Genomic DNA, 22,070 nt, shown 5'->3' with positions numbered 1-22,070 from the left:
CTTAAGTAGGGACTGTTTCCTTTTTGTCTATATACCCTGCCCCCGCAGAACGGGGTGTCGTTCACAAAAAAGCAAAAGGATTTAGTACACGTTTGTGAATCTGAAGAATGGTAGAGGACTTTGGAGTGGAGTGACAGCCCCCTGTAAGGCAGGGCTCTCCACTGGCTTTCCCCTTCCTCTATTTAGCTATAAAAGGGCGCAGGTCTTCCCAGTCCTAAAAGAACCCTTCTCTTAGTTCTTCTGGTGCATCCAGCCACTATCCACCTTTCACCTCCCCTTCACTGCTAACCACTTAAAGTTGTTCCCACCTGGCTCCTACCACTTCATCCCTTTCTATTGAATCTCCGGTCTCTACAATTGAGCCGCCCTCCTCAGCCCATTGACCCTGTTCTCTCGGTTTGCTCGCTGAGACTTGAAGGAAGCCAGAAGGCAGAAATGTGGAGGGAGAGGGTTTGAGTGCAAATGCCCAAAGTTGGGAGACAGAATGTGGTGCGCGTGGAACAAGAAGAGGCCAACCGGGCTAAAGCAAAGAGGATGTGGAAGGGGTGTGTAGGAGAGAGGAGGCATACAGCTCAAATGCGTGGTTCTCCCAGCTTCCCCCCCCCCCACCGTGGCCCCCAGCCCCTCCGCAAGGGCCAGGTGAATTCTACAGCGCTTCAAGGAAATAGGAAGCTAAATAGGAAGGAAGGAAGGAAGGATGATAAAATGTTCTTTGGCTTTTAAAGGGCATCATGACCTGGTGTCTCCCTCAGCTTCTGCTGAAGGACCCAGTCAGCCGGCAGCTCTTTACTGAAGGTGCTCTCACGAGGATCCGCCAGCTTCATTCTTGAGCAGAGTGTCTCAGATACGTTCCCTGCAAGGTGATGTGTCATCTCCAGTGGCGGGTAATCAATAGCTGCTAATTAAACTTTATTTCCAAAGAATGGGCATTTAACAATTTAACGCAGTGCCCAGTGCTGCAGGAGCTGATGCCCTCTTCAGATCAGATAAAACATCAAATGAAGACGATGATGGGGAAACTCTCAGCAATTTGCCAAGGTCTTTGTTTTCCAGCCGTTTGGTGGGAGGTCACTTTTCCCAGATTTTAAGTTAATTGGGGGCACTCTATCTCACATTCCAGTCCAATAAGCATTTGGCACAATTCGGGCTGCACGGCCAGCACAAAGACAGAAAGAAAAGTGTCCCCTCCTTTGAGGAACGAATATATTCTTTCGTGGGAATGATCCACATGCACAGAGAAGTACTACTTGGTTATTTAAGGACCAGGTTAATGTTTGGATCAGGAAAGGGTTCCCAGAAGCAGTGCCACAAGGGCTTTGAATGAAGGGAAAGATTCTAAGAAGCAGAGGTGAGGAGGGAGACAATGCAGGCGTGGGCACAGCCTGAGCAATGGCTTGGAGGTAGGAGATGGAATGTCATACACAAGGAATAGCAAATAGTCTAGAGACAAGAGTGCAAAAGGCAGTGCTTGGGAATCCTAGAAAGGCAGACTCCTCTGTTGTAAGGGAAACTGAGGAGGATAAATCCACCCCAGCCCCCTGTGTAACCATCTCATGACCTAACAGTGTAACTGCCTCATGACCTGACATAAAGATAGATGGGAGTCACCATGCATGGCCAGAGGTGACCATGGAGATGTAACATTAAATAACCTAACAATTTTTTCTTGAGAAAGGTGTGTAACTGTCCAAGGAGTTGATCACTCCTTGGAGACTCACACAACAAACAGGTATTTGAGGCTCTGATCAAGCCCCAACTTTTGTTAAGATGTGTGCATGCCTGGACATGAGCTCACCAAGGAGACGTACACAAAACAAAACATCAAGGTTGTCTTTCCCTGGTTTACATGGATATAAAAAGGGTCATTGGAAAGGGAGATTTTGGAGACTTTGATGCAGAGCTAGGGGCGCAGAATCTCTGCTGGAGGCAGATCGCGTGCACAGCTTCTGTTGTGTCCCGGGGTAGGGCGCTCCCCGTTGCCCCCCTGAGCAGACCCTTGGGCGTCTCTAGTCTCCCCGGCTCTACGGGCATTTGAGCTCACCTGGTCAGTGAGTGTGTATCCTTTCTTTTCTTATTCCTACTTTCCTTTATGTTGATTATTACTTATTGCATTGAATGTTATTCTTACCTTTATTGCTTGTGTGGTTTTTAATCATTATTAATCACTGTAAAATAAACATGATTATTAAGTTTATCCTGAGTACGTGTCATTATATCTTGAGATCCAAACCTAAAAGTGAAAGTACTGCGCATTCCGTAATCCTTTTGATTATATCTATAGACGCTTGGCTGGAGATCCTCAATGGGCACAAAGACTGAGCTTCCATATTAACTAATTAATTACTGATAGGTTCCCCATTAAAGAGCAGAAGGAATACAGGGCCCCTTCAGGCCCTGCGCTCGGGGCGCTATGGCGCCACCTGGCGGCTCTTTGCTGTTAACAGATACGCAATGATGGGTACCTTCCTTGGACCTTGGGCGCGTATTGCCATCTTGCCCACTCCATCCCTGCATCCCTTGTCCAGCTCTGACATCTGCTCTGGGTCCTGCTTTGTCAGCCATCAGTCTTAGTGGTAGCTCATGACTCATCTTGGCGTCTTGGCTGCCTGGGACTGATCCTCCCTTCTCTGAACCACGGGACAGCCGCCCCCAGGGTCCGGAGGAAGCAAGCCCACCACGACCCTCCACCGCTCGGTGATGGCATGCGGCTCCTAGAGGATGGCTCCTTGCGTCTAAATGGCGCCGATGGGCAGCCACGACAGAGCCACCCTGGAGGGTCGGTGCTTTCTGGAGAAGGGAAAGTTTCCTCCAAGTCACACAGCTCCACGGCCCTTCAGCTCCGAGTCCTGGCTGCTCCGGCTCCACAGCGGCTAGCTGCCCTTTGTGTGGCAGTTGATGGTCAGAAAGAGCTTTATATTTGTTATTTCATTTGTGCCTCACAACCCCAGAGGCGGGTGTTGTTATTGCCTTCCCTATTGCACAGATGAGGAAACTGAGGCAGGTAGCAGTTCAGTGACTTGCCCAAGGTCACACAAGAGATGATACTTTATTCAGGTCTTCCTGACGCCGAGCCCCGAGCATTGTGGCGCCCCCTAGAGGCCTAGTCCAACTTTTTCATTTTGCGCTTTCTCACCTGTGAAAAATGAGTCCTCAAGAAATTACTTGTTAAAGGTCACAAAGGCAGTAAGAGGCGACTTGGGGTCTGGACTTGGGTGATGAGTACAAGTTTAGCCAAAAAAGTAGCGCTTCTGACTCGGGCCATGGGTTCAAATCTGCCTTTTGCTACTTCCTACCCAGGTGACCTTGGCCCCACTCAGCCCCAGGGCCTGGTAGGGCCAGCCAAGGCCCCCACCCCAGGCTACAGTTCAAGTGGGGATTCTGCTGGAGCTCACTTAGTTATTTACGCATATGTAAAGTGCCCCCCCAGAAGCCAAGGGAACCTTGTCCTTCTGTCTTCCCCTTCAGCTTCTCCCTAATTAAAAACAGCCCGGAAGCCCTGCGAGGGCCAGGTGCTGGCTGCCCTTACCAGCCAAGTTACACCAAAGCCAAGGAAACCATTGGTAGCTGACGGGGTCTCTCTTTCTCAGAGGCGGCCTTAATCGGATCCCTGAGGGGATGTGAATGCAGAGTTATCTGCCTGGAGCCCCATTGCTTCTTTAAGGACACAGTGGCTTCCAGATTTGGTTAGCCAGTGGCCCACCAGCCGTCTCAGAGCCCGGCATGGGCGCGGCCTTGGCCTTCTCAACGGAAGCCTCATGGAGTGCTTTTATCCAGCTGTGACAGTCCAGTCTCTAATCTCCGGCTTGGTGACGTTAGTAAAGCTGGGCGGTCATGCCACTATTGAAAACGGCAAGGCCGATTTATCCCAGTTTTGGATCTGATCAGGAGACTGAAACCCCTGCCCACAACAGCTAAGGACAGGCCCTGTCTCCTGCAAGCCCTCTGAAGTTCAAAAGTGCCCCATTAACATTTTATTGCTAAACCTACGTGTGATTTGTCAGTCAGGGGATCACCACTGATTAAGCATCTCCATTGTGCCAGGTACCTAAAAAACCTCGGGGGAGAGGACACTGGAGGTGCTGAGGACCCTCCACTGATGCGTGGGGCCGTTGAATCACTGGGTTTTTTGTTGGGTATTGGCTTGGAGCCCCAGAAATCCACCCAAAGACAGGAGTTCAATTTCCCCGACACAGGAGAGGCAGTCCTTTCCCCCACCAACACACCTTTTTTTTTCCCCCCATTTGAGTCTCTTTGCTATACAAAGTCATTGCTTCTTGTCTTAGAGTCAACTGCAGCTGCTCTTTGGCCTTTGATCCCCAGGAAGGGATGACATTTGGGGGAAGAAACGATGAAGAGGAGGGTAATTTCAAGCTTTCAAAGCTTAAGACAGCACTAATACTTTTGGGACAAGCTGTGGTACAGTGGCCTAGACTGGGATCAGAAGGCTAATCCCTAACTCTGGAAGGTGAATTTCACATCCAATGGAAGGCCAGAGGGCAAGGTTATCCCAAGGGAAGAGCCATCAAGGAGAGGACCAGAGGGCACAAGGTAACCATTGTGAAGCCAGCAATGGAACGTGACAAATGGAGGCCTGCTTCCCCACCCCCACAGTCTGAGCCTCTTTCCAGGGCTGGAGAGAAAGAGGAGGAAGTGATTAGTGAGCAAGGAGAGAGATGATGGCCTGGTGGGGGGGGGGGAGAAAACACCACCAAATGTGCTCAGAGGAACTGAGCCCAGATCTAAGCTCCGCCTCACTTTTGACAAATCCCATCAGCTCCCTAGGCTTGAATTTCCTGACTTAGGAAATAAGGAGACTGGCCAAGCCTTCCCCAAGATCCCTTCCTGTTCTAAACTGATGTGATCTTAGGAACCAGGATTCCATGAACCAGCAGAATCCAGAAACAGCTGCCTTATCTCCTCATTCTCCATACATGCTCCTCTATCAGTCAACAAGGAAGGAGTCCCCCCCCCTCCCCCAGACATGAATCAGCTGTCAGGAACATTCCATAGCTAAGAACAGAACCCACATTGTAAAAGAGGTTTCTCTTTCTTAAGCCAACATCATATGGCAGGCACATAATGCAGGAAGCCCAAGATGGTTCTGTGAGTTGAATATAAAAGGAGGAACCATAAAATAAATTAAAGGAAAACAAGATCAGATATCTTTCACAGCTATGGCTAGGGGGAGAATTCTCAATTAAGGAGGGATAGAGAAGCTCATAAAAGATAAAAAAGACAATTTTGAGCACATTAAATTTTAAGAGCTTTTCCAGTAATAAAATCAATGAAGATAGAATTAGAAGAGAAACTATAGAATAGAAAAATATCTGTATCAAATATCATCAATTAAGTCTCTGTGATATCCAAAAAGCATAGGAAATCAACAGAAATATATAAACCAGAGAGGAGTCATTCCCCAATAAAGAAATGGTCAAAGCCTATGAATAAACAGCTTTCAAAAGAAGATTCACAAAATATAAATGCCAACATAGAAATATGCTCAAAATCTCTGATTTTAAGAGAAGTACAAATTAAAACAATTCTAAGATGTATTTATATCACACCATGAAAGCAGGCAAAGCTAGCAAAATATGGGAACAGTCTGACACACTGATGCCCTGTGGGTGGAGTTATCAAGTACTCCAGTAACTCAGGATTGCATGTTGGAATCATCCAAGAAAGTGACTAAATTTCCCATAACTTCTGACACACTGGTTCTGCCCCTGGGCATATACTTTAAGGAAATGAAAGCTAGAAACCAAGGCAAATTTAAACTAAAGCATTCATAGGAACCCCTCTTGGGGTTGGCAAAGAGCTGAGAAAAAGTAACTCTGACCATGCATTAAAGAGTCACTGAAAAAAAGCTATGTTTTTAAAAATGTAATTGGTTATGCTGTAAAAAAGGACGAATGAGGAAAGTCAGAGAAATATGGGAAGATTTGCAGGAATTGGGACAGAGCGAAATTAGCACAGCCAGAACAATATAAAGACCCCAGCAGGAGTTCTCAAAGTGTATACTGAAGCACACTCTGATGCCTTGAATTTCACCAGATGTTCTATGAAGTTTGGGATATTGTGTTATTGCAGCTAAATGTATAAGTTATGTAGTCTAATAACAGTGTTATTCAAGTCATGTAGTATGGTGAATATTCACATCATAAACAAAACTTGCCTATTATATACACACACTCACCTCAAATACCTCAGACCCTGAATTCTCAAAGAACTCTACAAAAATAGTTGCTGTTATTGAAGGGAAACTCTGGATGTATGACTATTTCAACTCTCCCACAGTGTTGGGAAATTAAGTATTGAATGTGTCATTATTCTTCATGGAAAATCATATTGTACATTAATGTGCCTGTTTTCCCATAGTTCCTCCAACATTTGTTAGTTTTCTTTCTTTGTCAACTTTGACAATTTGATGGGTATAATGATGACTCTCATGTTTGCTTTAATGAGAATTTCTGTAATTATTAGTGATTTGAAGCATTTTATATGACTATTAATGACTTGGTCTTCTTTCTTTGAAAGCTGTCTGCTCATATCCTTTGACCATTAACTAATTGGGGAATGAATTTCATTTGTATAAACTTTAATCAGTTTTTTCTATAACTTAGAAATTTAACCTTTATCAGAGAAACTCGCTGTCAATTTTTTTTCCAAGTTAACCATTTCTCTTTTAATTTTAGTTGCATTGATTTTGTTTAGGCAAAATCTTTTTTTTTTAACTTTATGTTATCAAAACTCCACTTTACCTGCTTTGAACCTGTCCCTTGTTTGGTCATGAATTCTTCCTTTATCCATAGATCTGACAGGAGATTTCTTCTTTGCTCCTTTTATTTGTTTATGGAACTCTGGTAAAACTATGAATTCTGGAAAGCAATTTAGAACTATAGCCAAAAATTCAACAAATTGTGCATACCCTTTGATCCAGAGATACCACTACCAGGTCTATACCCCAAAGAGTCAAAGAAAGAGGGAAAGGACCCATATGTACAAAAATATACCAGTTCTTTATAACAGCTTTTTTTTTGAAGTACAAAATAACCTGGAAACTAAGGGAGTGTTCATCTATTGGTCAATGACTTTAATAAATTATTATATATGAACATAATGGAATTGTACTGTATCAAAAGAAATGATGAAGGAGACAGTTTTGGAGAAACCTGGAAAGACTTGAATGAACTAATGCAGAACAAAGTGAGCAACTGCAGTAGAACCATTTGTACAATTACAACCACACTGTAAATATAAACAGCTCGGAAAGACTTAACCAACCATTCCCAATGAATGATAAGCCGTGCTGCCACCTCTTGCTGGGGAGGAGATGGACACAAGATGAAGGAAGAGACACCCATTTTTGGACATGGCCAATTCAGGAATTTCTTCTGCTTGTCTGTCTGTATTAGCTACATGGGTTTTGTTTCTCCTTTTTTCTAGCCAGTGAGGCGGGGGTGGGAGGGAGATAAAATAAGAAAAAGGTACAATAATACCTATAGGAAAAGAAAATGTGATGCCCTGAACAACAGAAGTTGAGAATCCACGGGCCACAACTTTATAAAAGAAAAGGGCCCCTAAGAGCCAGCCTCCAAGTGGCCAGAAACCCAGAGATGACCCTAGAGAATAGACATTGAAATGCAACTTCCCTTTACAACAGGAAGTCCAGGAGGCAACCTGGACAGGGTAGTGTTCACTTATTTATTCATGCAATTAGCACAAATTCACTCCCCCTTCCCACTGAAAAAGGATGAAAAACAAAACCTTTGGAAGGACCGTGCAAAACCACGCAAACAAATGGTTGCTTGGCCAGGCCCCAAAGCCTTGTCTGGGTCTGCTCTCTGGTCTGGAGGGGCCCGGGTTTCATTGTAAGTCCTAGGGACCTGTGGTTGGTCATCATCCTGAGCAGAGCACTCCAGCTTTATACACTGATGTTACTGCAGAAACTGTTCTCCTGGTTCCATTTCATCCAAATCTTCCCAGGCTTCTCTGAAACCACAGGGCAAAGCACCACGTGCGTGATCGTTCATAGTCATCTGGAAGTGTTTAATCAATGCTTGGTGATTGACTCACTGACCTGAGCAGCAGAGGAGGGTAAAGCTAGGAGTGATCCAGGCTTGGGATCTGGTGAGAGAAAGGACAAGGGGATGAGTGATTTGAGACTGAAGGACAAGAAGGATATCCTCTTTGGAAGTGAAGGATGAACACCACCAGCATCAGCATTACACCACCCCCACGGATGAGGAGCGATGCTCAAAAGCAGAGGGCGAGAAGCAAACACCCACCTCCGGCTGCCTTCTCACAGCATAGGAGGCGAGGCACAGACAGAACCAGCCCCCATCCTGGAGTCTCCCAGGGATGCCAAACAAGCTGCCTGCCTCTCTTAAGCCCATCAGCTTACTTCTCTCTGAATCCTTCTCCACAAACCACCAAATCTACCACAAGGTGCCTCAAGTGGCAGCTGTCCTGTCCCAGGCAGACCAGTCATGGTGGTACTAGAGCCCAAGGCCTTCTCCCTGCCTCGTTTTCCCCAGCTCTGGTGTTGAAACAGAAAAATAATCTGGGTGTCATCTGGAATGCCAGCCAACCAAGCATCTACCCTGTAGTGCCCAGCACGTAGTAGGACTGATTTTACAGATGAGAAAACTGAGGCTCGGTGGGCTACCTGAGGGACTTACCTGGGGTCACACAGGCACTATACACAAGAGGCTGGACCTGAACCCAGGTCCTCCCCCTCAGAACCACGTTGCACACACAGTACTCAGCAGAGCCCCCCCAAGAAGAGCAGAGCCCATTCTAAGTCTGCCCTCAAAGAGAAGCATGGAGAAACAAAAGAGGGTTAAGCAGAATATGGCAGAGACGATTGATGAGCCTAGAGTTTTTCAGACTCAAAGCAGAATAGTGAGGACAATTTAACAATGGTCTGGGAAAGGAGAAATCTCAGAGGAAGTAATGGGCAGATCTTCTCTGCTCCTCAGAGCCCAACAGAATCATCAGATGTAGAGCTGGAAGGGGCCTCAGAGGCCCCCATTTTACAGATGAGGAAACTGAGGCCCAGAGAGTTGCAGCAACTTGCCCAAGGTCACACAGGTCGTCATCATCTGCATCAGGATTTGAACCCAGGTCCCCCAACTCCAGAGCAAATTGGAGGCCGCAGGATGAAGACGAAGGTAGGTCGATGCAAGAAAGAGTTTCAAAGGAACTTGGGCAATAGCATTCTCTGGGGGGTTCCAGGTTCAAAATGCCAGAGAGGGCGTCTCCTCTCATCCATGGACAAGTCCAAGAGCAGAGGGCTTCTTGAGAGATCGTGGGTCATTCACCCTCTCTCCTCCCCACCCCCAGCTTCCTTCTTCCCCTTGCCTAAACAAAGGCCCCTTACATTATTTTAAAAGGGGGGGCCACTTGGCCCTTTGGTAAGGCAGGATAACTCTAATCCACTTTCCAGTGATACCCTTTCAAATAGCTGAAGACTATAAGAAGTTTTGCCCCAAGGCCCCTGTCTGCCGGGCTAAATCTCGGGATTCCTTTTTCTGGTCCTCCTGTGGCATGGCCTAGATACTTTCATTATCCTGGTTTCTTTCTTCTGGTCAGACTCTAACTTCTCAGTGTCTGTTCCAAAAACGCACTTCCGGCCCTGGAGACAAGAAGCCATTTGCTTTATGACCAGAGCAGCCGTGGTGTGGGGAGATCACTTCCTTTCTTCTGGGCCCTAGGCCCTTGTTAACACAACTCCAGATTCTGTCAGCATCAAGGGCTGCATCACCTTTCCCTTCCTTCATATTAGATGGCTGCCGGCTAAGATCCCCAGATCCAAAAGGATTTTTTTTTAAATAAAAGTCCACTCTGAAAGGCCTTTCAAAGAAATAAAGGGAGGAGAAAACAAACTTCTGAAGATAATAATGAGAACTTCCCAATACCATTCTCTATAATCAAACTGCCAGTGTTTTTATAGCACCTGAAAGCCATGATACCTTTGGGTCCCAATTCAAACTACGTAAGTGAGAACCCCAGTGGATATTTATCACTTAAATCATTCCATTCCCAGAGAATGAAAACCAACTTCTCCAGCCGTCGTGCCCCAGGAGGTCAGGAGACGACAAGAAAAGCTAGCCGAAGGCATGAGGGACTGAGGGATGCCAGGCAGAGGAGAAGCATGAGAAGCGCACGGGACGAAGGCCGGAGACTGGAAGGGAACCAGTGGCTCCAGACGGCCAAGACACACAGCGGCAGGGCCCCTCCGATACCCAGTTCATGGTTAGTAGCAACAATGACAATGACTAAAATAATTAAAAGGAGCACATTCACTGTCTTTTCTTCCCTTCCAAAAGCCTTGAAAGGAGACTCCAAATTCCCATTCTGTCTCAGTCTATAGAAGGCAACCTCCTTGGGGGCAGGCAGCATTGGGCCATTCTGTGGGTATGTCTTTGTATCTGGTGCCTGCCAGGGTACACAGCACCCGGTAGGTGCTACATGCTCCTAGAACGCATGGATGAATCCCACAGAACCTAGACCAGAGAGGCCAGCTAGCCTTAACTCCCATTTTACAGATGAGAAAACAGAGACCCAGAAAAGAATGAGCGACCCAGGTGTGAAGCAGCAGAGTCAGGACCTAACATCATTTCTGATATATAGATATCTAGCTGTATGCATATGCATATATAGATGTGAATATCGTTAGTGAGGACTTGAGGGCTGCCAGCCCTTCTCAGGCTGCTCGTCCATTCTGATGCCCACTTCTACCCAACTCTCACCTGGGACTCCAAGAAGCTGGCGCGTGTGCAGTTTCCACACCCCAGTGAACCACCTTGGCAGACAGGCTAAACTGGGTTCAAGGTAACCACAGGACTCAAGGCCGTCGGTAGGCTGAGGGGTATTTACTCCACGTGTGTGAAGACTTCCCCTTAGAACGGACAGATGAGACCAATTTGTTCCCACAGCCATGATTGAAGCGGTTGAAGCAGGAGCTGTAGAGTGAGCAGAGCAAGCACAAACCAAGGTCAGACCCTGAAGATGCCAAGGTCATCTGCTGAATCTATGGTTCTCTTGACTTTCGTCTTGATGCTGAACTTTGATGATTCTGGAAGAAAGAGTGAAGAAGAGGACTTTGTGCAAAGCTACCTCATTTAATTCCACTTCACTCACAAGTCAAAACATCATCGCTCCTCTTCAAAAGTGAAGGAAAAGCGACAAGATTTCAAGATTGAAGTTTGGGGGGCTTAAAAACTAGATGCCAGTGAAGCCCTGCCATCCCCAGTCATGCCCCATGGCATTCACCCCTTCTTTCTCCCACTACTTCCGCCCAGCCACAAAGCGGAGCTCTCTGAGCTAAGAGAAAAGGGGCAAAAGATGGGGTTGTGTCCTCTACCCTGATTTATCCTGCAGAGCTGATGGGGAGCCGATCGTGAAGATCTGGAGAAGTTTGCTGCTCTCAGAAAGAAAGCTCAGGCCAATGGGCACTGACATGGTTTCTCAAGAACTATGCGTAGGTGGCCCTTATGGAAGGCTTGGTGCAGGCCATCTGTCAGAAAATTGTAAATGAATTCTTGGCAGTGTCTATGCAAAGTGAAGGTATGGTTGAGCAATTATTCACTGAATTTAGTCCTTGCAGATGCCAACTTCAGATCATTCTGCCTCCATCCTTGTCCTACTTTCCTTCTTCCTAAACGTTCCAAGTGTATGCCTCCATCCCGCATCTCCCAGAGCCTACCCAAGGAAACCCTGCCCCACCAGAACTCACAGACGTTTACAACAAAGGTAGCTTCTTTATGGCTTGGAGTTTTACAATAAACGTTCCAAAAGCCACAGTGATCAGAAAATTAAGAAGTTGTAGAGACTTTGGAGATTGCTTATGTACCCTTATCATATCATTTTACCGATGGGAAAACTGAGTGTCAGTGATGTGACAAAGGTCAAACAAGTAAAGAGCTAAGTAGGTTTGGAATTCAAAAAACAGATTTCTTTTTTTTTTTTTCTAAATTTTCTCATTAGTCATGTTGTAAGGAAGAATTAGAACCAATAGGAGGAACTACCAGAAAGAAGAAACAAAACACAACAGAAGAAAAAAAATAGCAAACAGTATGCTTCCATCTGCATTCAAACTCCATAGTCCTTTCCTCTTTGTGGATAGCATTTTCCATCATGAGGCCTTTGGAGATGTCTTAGATTCTTGCATTGCTGAGAAGGGTTAAGTTTATCAATATTAGTCATCACACAACGTGGCTGTTACTGTGTACAATGTTTTCTGGTTCTGCTCACTTCACTCAGCAACAGACCATACAAGTCTGTCCAGGTTTTTCCACTTGCTCATCGTTTCTTTTAGCACAATAGTATTCCATTACATTCATATACCACAACTTGCTCAGCCATTCCCCAGTTGATGGGCATCCTCTCAATTTCCAATTCTTTGCCACCACAAAAAGAGCTGCTATGTATATTTTTGTACATGTGGGTCCTTTTCCCATTTGTTTGATCTTTTTGAGATATAGCCCTAGAAGTGCTATTGCTGGGTCAAAGAGTATGCACATTTTTATAACCCTTTGGGCATAGTTCCAAATCGCTCTCCATAATGGTCAGATCAGTCCACAACTCCACCAACAATGCATCAGTGTTCCAATTTTCCTACATCTTTTCCTGTTTTGTCATGTTGGCCAATCTGGTAGGTGTGATGTGGTACCTCAGAGTTGTTTTGATTTGTGTTTCTCTAATCAATAGCGATTTAGAGCATTTTTTTCATATGATGATAGCTTTAATTTCTTCATCTGAGAACTGCCTGTTCACATCCTTTAAGGCAGATTTCTTTTAAGAGTACCTCCTGCTTGGTATGAGACAGTGAAAGCCAAGAGATGCTGTGAGTGACAAGAGCACAGCTGCTTCATGAAGACGTCTCTGCCTTGCCCTTCAGGCCAGCTCCATGACCAGCCAAGAAGCAGTCCCCCAACTAAAGCCAATCCCGGGGCATTTAACAACTGGCTGGGGTGGAGGTGGGAGGTGAAGCGTCCTCCCAGCACACTTTGAAGTTTCATCCCAAGTATTCATACTTTCTCCATCTCTTTCTTAAATCTAGAAAATGAACAAAATAATCAAGCCATAACTCGTGGCCAGCAAAGGTGATTTCCTGCAGTGTGAGGACTCCAGCTGAAAACTGAACAAGCCCCACAGCAATGCCACCCCTGTGCAATGCCTTTCAGACCCTCCTCCTGACCTCAGGGCTGGGGTGGGTGGGTTGGGGTCTGTGTGGACACAGAACATCTCCACATGTCTCTCAGGGAGGGAAACCATCCCTGAGTCTCCTTCCTCCACTCCTGCCCAAGGGAGATTTTGATTCCTGCTGGGAAGGGAAATGGGAGGTTGGGGCCAGAAGCTAGCCCCTCTTCTGTCCTCAGAGACAGGAGGGTGCTGGGCCAGAATCATATCTATTTCCTCCCTTAAATACTGTTAATCCAACAGAAGTAACTTCCAGGTCCAAATGATGCTCCCCATCTCTATTCCTTAACAGTAAAGGAGCACTCCAAGCCATATATCCAAGGATCGACTACCTTTCAGCCAGATTCCATTTCCACAATGAACATGCATAGCAAGTAAACCCATGTATCTAAGTCAGTATCAAAATGAAAATCAGAGACAGTCGACATTGGAGAACATTGACCAGACAATACAGAGTGAATGAGCCCTTCTGTTGGCAGCGATAAAACTGAGCTCCTCTGAGATGGGGTCTCAGCTCTCCCCCCAGGGTCAGTGTAGCAAGCTGGGCACCTGGTGGAGACCACCAGCTTCACTTCACTTTGGCCTCTCCCCAACGTCTTTCTCTCCTTGGGAACCCGAAAGAAGCCTGGAACAAAACTGGAACAGTCTCCTCTCTCAGAGCTGGAAGCCAGAAGAGAGCAGATCTCTCTTTTCTCCAGCTCTTACCAACCCCCTTATTCAGGCAGTGTAAACTTAAGAGAAAAAGGGGGAAGGCCCATGGAAAGGGAACAGAGCCAAGGAGTGAGCAGAGATGGAGAGACAGCTCTGGGCTATTGTCAGAGCATAGAGGCAGAGGATGAAGTCTAGAACAACATTTCTGTGGCTTCCCTAAACCCAGGAACATCAGGAATGGTCTGATGCCCCTGGATCTCACTGACCCAGAACCTCAGCAGCCTTTGAGGCTGACCCCTAATTTTACACTGAGGAAGAGACTTGGGTCCAGAATGTTTAAGTGCCCAAAGCCATACAGACACAGAGCACAGGAAGAGAGACCCAGCACAAAAAGGGACCTCACAGATCATGCAGTCCAAGCTCTTCATTTTACAGATGAGGAAACTGAGGCAGACAGAGGTAAAATGACTTACCCAAGGACATGCAGCTAGGAAGTGGCTAAGGTAGAATTCGAACTCACTATTACCCCAATTCCAAGTCTAGTGGTCTGTCTGCCATGTTACCTTACTCTATGTGTGCATTAATTCACAAACATCTTCCCCAAATGTTTCTTTGTGGAACAAAAGTGACCTTGAATCTTTGGAAGGATCCAGTGGATGACCTTTTGTCAGAACTCTCCACTCTGACCTGTCCATCTTGGGTAATGACCCTTCAGGATACAGCTCACAACAAGGCAGCCATCCAGAAGGGGAGTTTGAGCTAAAAGAGACCTGTTAGGCCACTTGGTCCCATCCCTGAGGTCTCAGGAAGTTAAGTGACTGGTCCAAGGTCACACAAGAAAGAAGCTGCCCAGCTGGGATTTGAACTATCACCCTCTGTCCAGGTCTCATGGCTCCCAAACCAGCAAAAGCACCCAAGGAGCAAATCATGAAAAAGGAAAATGAAATCTGAAGCCAAAAAAGATTACTTTCTATAGTTCCCAATATCTGTTCTCTCACCCTGAGATATTTTGCACAAAACGTATTTCACATAATCCATCTAATTAACAGAAACAAATGTTAAGCTGGTGACCCAAAATTGCAGAAAAGACCGACCTAGTACATCTCTTCTGATCTCCCTCTGACTGCTCTGGACAAGTCCTCAGAGAGAGCCAATAGTTAGGTTATCATGCAGCTAATACAATTAAGAACACATCATTGTTTTCATTAGTGGAAGCAATTTTAAAGGGGATTATGGTTTAGTCATTTCACAAATCACATCAGGCCAAAATAAACAAAATTATGTGGAGCAACAAGAAAATGTAGTTGTTTGAATCTGTTTACGTTGTTTTTTTAAATATCTAGGAGGTGGCTGCCCTGCTGTGCCCACGCCCTGGTCAGATTCCATCTGAACCATTGTGTTTAGCTGTGGGGGGACATTGTAGGAAGCACCTTGATGGTCTGCACAGAATCCAGAAGGGAGTAACTGAGGTTGGTGACGGGCAGTGAATCTGTGCTGTCTGAGGATGGGGTGAAGAAATTGGGTAGGCTTAGCTGGAATGAGAGGAAATTTGGGGGGCAGGAGGAAGGCTGCACTATGTATCTTGTTATATACTTACTGATTCCCATGTTGCATCCCATTAGAATGTAACCTCCTTGAGAGTAGAAATGGTTTTGGTTTTTCTCTGTGTCCCTAGAACTTATGTCGGTGTCTGACACAAAGTAAGCACTTAATAAATGCTTTTTGACTTGACCTAGTGACTGTCTTCAATCAGAGACTGGTCTTGTTTATCTGGACCCCACATAGTAGAACAGAGAGGCAAAGTTGGCCTTGAAGTAAGTTCCATAATCAGGGCTGTACCTGGTCATGGACTGCCTTGGAAGATGGGAGGCTTCTTCCCTTTACTGGGGCTCTTCCAAGGAAGGAAGGATAGCCACTTGATTGGACACTATAGAGGAGATTCATGTTGGGTACCAATTGAACCAAATGTTGGCTGAGGCCCTTTCCAGCTCTCAAATGCTCTGATTCTGATGCTCATTAAAGTTCTCCTCCAGTGCCTCTTTGTGACTCTGGGGTTCCAAGCTCTGGGAGGTTGGTTCTACCATGTTGAAAAGGCTTTGTGTGAGTCACTGCTAGAATCTACATCCCTTGTCCCTAGACCAATTCCGCTCAGTTCAGAGAGCTGAGAACAACAATGACGTTGGCTGCAGGAGGTTGAAAATCTTCCATGACAGTTCTTGAGAATTCTCCAAGTCCTAGAGAAGGGAAGGGCTCCAATCTCTCTGAGGAGGCAGCATCCACCCCCACACTGATTCTGAAAGGACTCTAGTGTGAGGGGAAACATCCGACATCCAGTGGAAGATGAGCTCCGCTGACCCAGGTATCACTTTTGCTTTTCAAACATAGCAAACGAGCATTTCCCAGCTTGTAATTAATTTCCAGGGCTCCCATCACCATTGATTTTTAATCAAAGCTAAGTGTGTGTGTGGGGGGGGGGGGCTGGTAGTTTTTCAATGAGCTCAGTGAAGGTTTTCTTCATCTTCATTTTTAAGACTGTTATTTTTATTTGCTCTTCCTAGCAAAGATGCTGGCTTTGACAGGGTGGGCCAGATGCAGCCTGTGATCCTTACTAATTAACTGCAGGTGATGGGGGCCCAGTTGTATATTTCTATCATTTTTAAATCCCAGTTTCACAGATAATTAGTCATTGATATAAGTGAGGGATTTGGGGCTTCACACACCTTTGAGGTGTTAGGCTCAGGAGGTGTGTGCTGTTGAAGAGCAATCCTCCCTGATGCACAAGGTGAATTCTTTACAATCAATTCTGCATCCTTATACTTATCAGTCTAGGTTTACAGAAGTCCCCAGGGAACACAGTTATTCTGCAGCAGGGGAGAAAGCAAGGTACAAGTTCACAGGACTTTGCCAACATAAAAACCACCAGATGAAAACGTGATTTCAACCCTGGTATATAGAAGCCCCAGGCAATCGATGCTTTAGTTCAACATCCCACACAGTAAGAGAGAAGCCAGCAATGCTGGGCCATTTCCACTTGGGAAAGGATGCTCCATGGAAAAGACTTCTGTAACCAAAGCAGAAACAAGCCCACCCGTGGAGCAGAGGTGCTGTTGTGTGGTGGTGGTGGTGTGGTGATTGTTACTCAGGCTGCCTTGACCACAAGGCTTGGTAGCTCTAAGCTAGAGGTAGGGTTGGTTCAGAGAAAAGAGGTCAACATCTGTTACTGATGGACCTGGGTTCAAATTCAAGCTTTCCTAGTTACTGTGTGACCTTGCACAAGTCACTTGCCCCTTGGGTCCTCAGTTTCCTTGTGTGTGAGACTAGGTTATCTCTCAGGTCCTAGGATGAGACCATAAACCTCAGAATATGAAGTATTTCTCTGTTTTTTGCTAACTGCTTGAGCTCCAATATTAAAATGCATGTTCCTTGTCTGCTCTACTGGTTTGGCGTGATTACATGATCTCAGAGGTTCCCAACAAAGCCGATGAGGGCTCAAGCCCAGGAATTACACTGATCAACCAATATACTCCATATGGAAGACAATAGTTCATGGGAACGCAGTTTTGTCAGACATGGGCTGCGTCTCAAGTGCTAAACACCCATTCAGTATCCATTCTAAGTACAGTCTAATTCTCAGCCGTCTTGGCCTGGACCAGCCTCTCTGGGTTCCATTTTCCTCTTCTCTAAATTGAAGGGATTACAATAGCTGATGTAACAGGTCCCTCACAATTCTAAAACCAGGATCATATGAAGAGACACTTCCACAAACTTTTTGCAGACATTTCTCACTTCATAATGAAGCTTTACACTCCCAAGCCCCTAAAGGTCAGAAAAACATTCTTCACTATATGGCTCATGTAGTTATATAATAACAGAATTTTAAAGTTGGAAAGGACCTCGGGGCCTTGGCTTCACTTCAATTCTCCAAACGCTCATTAAGCCCTTTTGGTAGTCTAGGCCCAGTGGCAGAGTCGAGGACACAAGAGGGAAAGAAATCCATCCCTGCCTTCAAGGGGCGTCTCTGGGCAGGGCGGTGGTCATAAACTGTGTAAATAGATAGGCGTATGGAAAGTAACGGAAGATAATTTCAAGACAGAGAATGCACTTAGACTAGGGGGAGAGGGGAGCATGAGGTCTTGTATCTAAGGGCAGCTGAGCCATGACTGGAAAAAAGTCAGGAATTGTCAGAGGTCGAAATGAGGTCAGTGTCAAGGAGTCACCTCAACCAGCATTTGCCAAGCACCTACTACATGGTAGGTACAGCACTAAAGCCACAAAGACGGGACACGGTCCATGTTCTGAAGCAGCTGAGAGTCTAATGGGGGAGAAAAGTATTAATAAACCAGCTAAGGACAGGGTAAATGGAGACGAATGGAGATGAGGGCCAAACATTCAGGGGAACAGTGTAGAAGGTGGGACAAAGGATGCCAGGAGATGGGAGGACGACTCTTCCTGGCTTGGGGGACCTCAGAATGAATCCCCTTGACCACATCCAAGCAAACGGCTGCCAGACTTTGCCTGATGACATCTGAGGAGGGGGACTCCCTTATTCCAGAAGCAGCCTGATCCAATTTTAAATAGCACTAGTCGTTAGGAAGTTCCTCCCTAGCATTGTGTCTCGAAGGACTTGGAAATTTGAAAATGAAACAAAACAAAAAAACCTGACTTTGCAGCTCTGCAGTGTCTCTAGCCAAGTGAGGGAGCATGGGCAGAACCCCTTAACCTCTCAGGGCCTGCCTTTCCCCATCTGTAAATAGCAGGGTTGGACTAAATGTTCATGGAGCTCCCTTTCAGCTCTGAATCTAAGATCCTTTGACTCACTAGACAGGGGCAATATTTCAGGGAGCTTCTCAAACAGCTCTAGTAAAACAACGGGAGCCCAGTCTCCAATACAGGAATATTTTGAGCACTGCCGAGATACCCAAGGGGAGCTAGAGGCTTCTAAATAGACTGCAGGTTCTGACACAATTACCATACCTCGCAGGGAAGCTTGCTGAATTCTGAGTTCATTAAGACAAAGCAGACATGATTCCCCACCGCTCTCCATCAGACCTTTACAATCCGCAAACCCACGCAGGGGCAGCAGGTGAGCCCTATATACAGGGGCTGAGAGTCGGGCAGCCGTGGGCTGGGCTGAGGTAACCTCCCAGATGCCCCGGGAGGGGAACTGCCCCTTCCCCTTCCCCTTCCCCTTCCCCTTCCCTTCCTTCCTTCCCCTTCCCTTCCTTCCCTTCCCCTTCCCCTTCCCCTTCCCCTTCCCCTTCCCCTTCCCCTTCCCCTTCCCCTTCCCCTTCCCCTTCCCCTTCCCCTTCCCCTTCCCCTTCCCCTTCCCCAGCCCAACCTGCTCTGGCAGGAGAAAGCTTGAAGAGCTTTGCCCAGGCTCTGGCGTTCTTTCGAGACGGGAGCGCAGCAAGATAGTAGAGAACTGAATTGAGGGTTCGAAGTCCCAGCCACACTGACCTACTCGCTGTTCGTCGAACGCAGAACTCCACTCCGCAGCTCCACACCTTTGGCTGTTCCAGAAGCCTCGAGCGCTTCCTGTCCCTGTCACTGAGTCCCGACTTCCTTCGAGACAGCTTAGATCCCTCGGCGGCCGGGACTCACCTGAGACCACTCTCCCCCTCCTCGGTGTGTATCTTGGCTGTGCAGTCAGCTACACTTGGTCTCTCCCATGAGAATGTGAGCTCTCCGAGGGCAGAGACGGACTTTTGCTCAACACAACGCCTGGGAAATAGTAAGCGCTCCCTAAATGCCTGCCAGCAGACTCAATGACTGACTTACTCTGCACACGCGGGGTTCAAGCGGTCTTTTGTCTTCGGGGCCCATCTCTGTGGGTGTGGGGCTGGTGTGAGCTGCGAGGGCGTGGGGTGTGTCTATGGGAGCTGTCACTTGGCGCCGTCTGTGCCAGGGTCCCCATAACACCACCACATGTCACAGCTGTGTGCGCAGGACGGCTGTCTCCCTTCGTAGGAAGATTTCCTTTTCCCGGAGGCTCGGAGCCTCAGGAAGGGGCTTGGCTGTAGGTCTCCAACTAACGAACGTTGGCATCTGTGCCCCAGGGCCCTGGGAGATCCAGAAAGGAAGACCGGAGCCCTGCCTTCCTGGGGCTTACCGACCAGCAGAGGAAAGGAAGAACAGAACGACTCTCACTTCTGGAGGACTTCAAGGCTTACCAGGGGCTTTTCTCTTAACGGGCTATCGGTTGTGTAAGATTATTACCCCCATTTAACAGATGAGGACGCTGAGGCTAAGGGCTTCTTCCTCTGTCTCCCAGTCGGCTCAATGACAGCCGAACCTCAGACTCTGGTCTTCAGACTTCCTGTCCAGGGCTCTGTCCACTAGAGCAAGCCACTGAGGACACACGTACAACCCAGTGGGATTCGAGCTGCGAGCTAAGCACAAGCTTTCTCTGGAGAGCGTGAGCAGAGGGCTGGCAGGCATCCGGGGAGCAATGGGGCAAGGCTTCATTCCAGAGAGAACATTTCCACTGGGCCTTGAAGGATGAATAGAATATCAATAAGCAGAGCAGGGGAGTAGGACATCCCAGGAAGTCAGAGGCAGGAGCAACGATGATTCAGACAAAAGATAATTAGGAACAGGAAGGGAGGGAGCAAACGGTCATTTGCTAAGCACCTACTGTGTGCCAGGCACTGTGCTAATCGCTTTACAGATATTATCCCCACTGATCCTCACAATTACCTGGGAGGTAGTTAAAGAAGCTGAGGCAGAATGCAGTGAAATGACTTACCCAGGGTCACCAAACTAGTTAGCGTTTGAAGCTAGATTTGACCTCAGGTCTTTCTGACTCCAAGACAAGGACTCTACCCACTGAGCCATCTCCCTGCCACAGGAGACCAGACAGATCACTTCTTGTGTAACAGGGTTCAGAGGCCAAGCGTGGTGTTGAAAATAAGACCACTGGACACATGGTCAGGAATTCCTGGGTTCAAAACCTGCTTCTAACACTAGCTGGGTGACTCTGGACAATGTGCCCAAGCTCCCTGAGCCTCAGTTTCCTCATCTGTAAAATGAGATGGAGAATAGGGCTAAATGGGTGGTTTTACCAATATGATATAGGGAACTCCCCAGGGAGAACACTCCCTCCACCAATGCAGGTCAGCACCCACTCAGCCTTGGAGGGCTGCCCAGGACCCTGGGAGTAGCAAGGCTTCCCTAAACAGGATGTGCCTGAGGGAGGCCCTGGCCAGGGTCTTCCTGGCTTGTTGGCTGGCTCTCTCCCCAGCATGCCTGCCTGCCTCTACTCGGTAAAATGGAGATGATCATGAATGTGGTCCCTACCCCACACCTGTGGACTTGGCTGGTCACTCAAGTTCTTGCTGGGCAGAAGGGAGGAGTGTCAGGGCAGTGACAGGAGCAGATGGTGAGCTGTGACCATGACAGGGAATTACAGGATCTCCATACCGAAAGGCCCTCATATGTCATCTGGGCCAGCCCAAACCCAAATGAAAATGCCTCCATGAAATTCTCACTACATGGAGCATCTGGTCCTAGAGCTGGTCGGAGCTGGGAGTGAGAAGACCAGAGCGGGATAGGAATTCAGACAGTCTGTGAGGGAGGGAAGCGAGCTGAGCCCAAGGCCTCTGAATTCAAACCTGGTGCTCATTTCCAACAAAGTTGTCTCAGTGGTCAGCTGCCTGGTTTCTAGAAGGTCCATCCATGAGTGGTAGGTGGGTGCCCTTGAAAGTAGGGGAGCCTAGGGGAGACAATAAGTGTAAACATAGACCAGTAATTGATGTCATAAAAGTCCAGCCCTAGGGAGCTCAGGGCACCCCTCCCAGGCCTAGGCAAACTGGCAAGAACAAGGCAGGGCCCTGGAGTTCCAGAGTGATTTAGGTCAAGGCCAGGGACCAGAGTGGAGTCTTTGACATGGGGCATGAGGACATGGGGGTTGGGCTTGTGCTCATTGAACAAGGCAAGAGCCCTCTTACTAGAACCAGAGTGCAAGGTCAAGGCAGGGCCAGGAGCCAGGGACTCTCTGAAGTCTACGGTGGGTTACTTAACCAGGGAGCCCATGGGCCATTATAGATGAGGAGACCAAGCCCCAGGGAGCTCAGAGCATCATGGAGGTAGAGGTGTCATATTCAAGGTCATTGTAGACCCCAGAGGCCATCTGACATGTGCTGCCATCACTGGCCCCTGAGCAGTGGGTGCATTGGAGAGAGGAAAGACTAGGCAGGAAATAGAAGGAAAGATGGTGG

Source organism: Phascolarctos cinereus, unplaced genomic scaffold (genome assembly GCF_003287225.1).
Source record: "Phascolarctos cinereus isolate Bilbo 61053 unplaced genomic scaffold, phaCin_HiC Scaffold_5;HRSCAF=322, whole genome shotgun sequence".
In the NCBI taxonomy this organism is placed as follows: Eukaryota; Metazoa; Chordata; class Mammalia; order Diprotodontia; family Phascolarctidae; genus Phascolarctos; species Phascolarctos cinereus.
Note: the sequence above shows the minus strand (reverse complement) of the source record.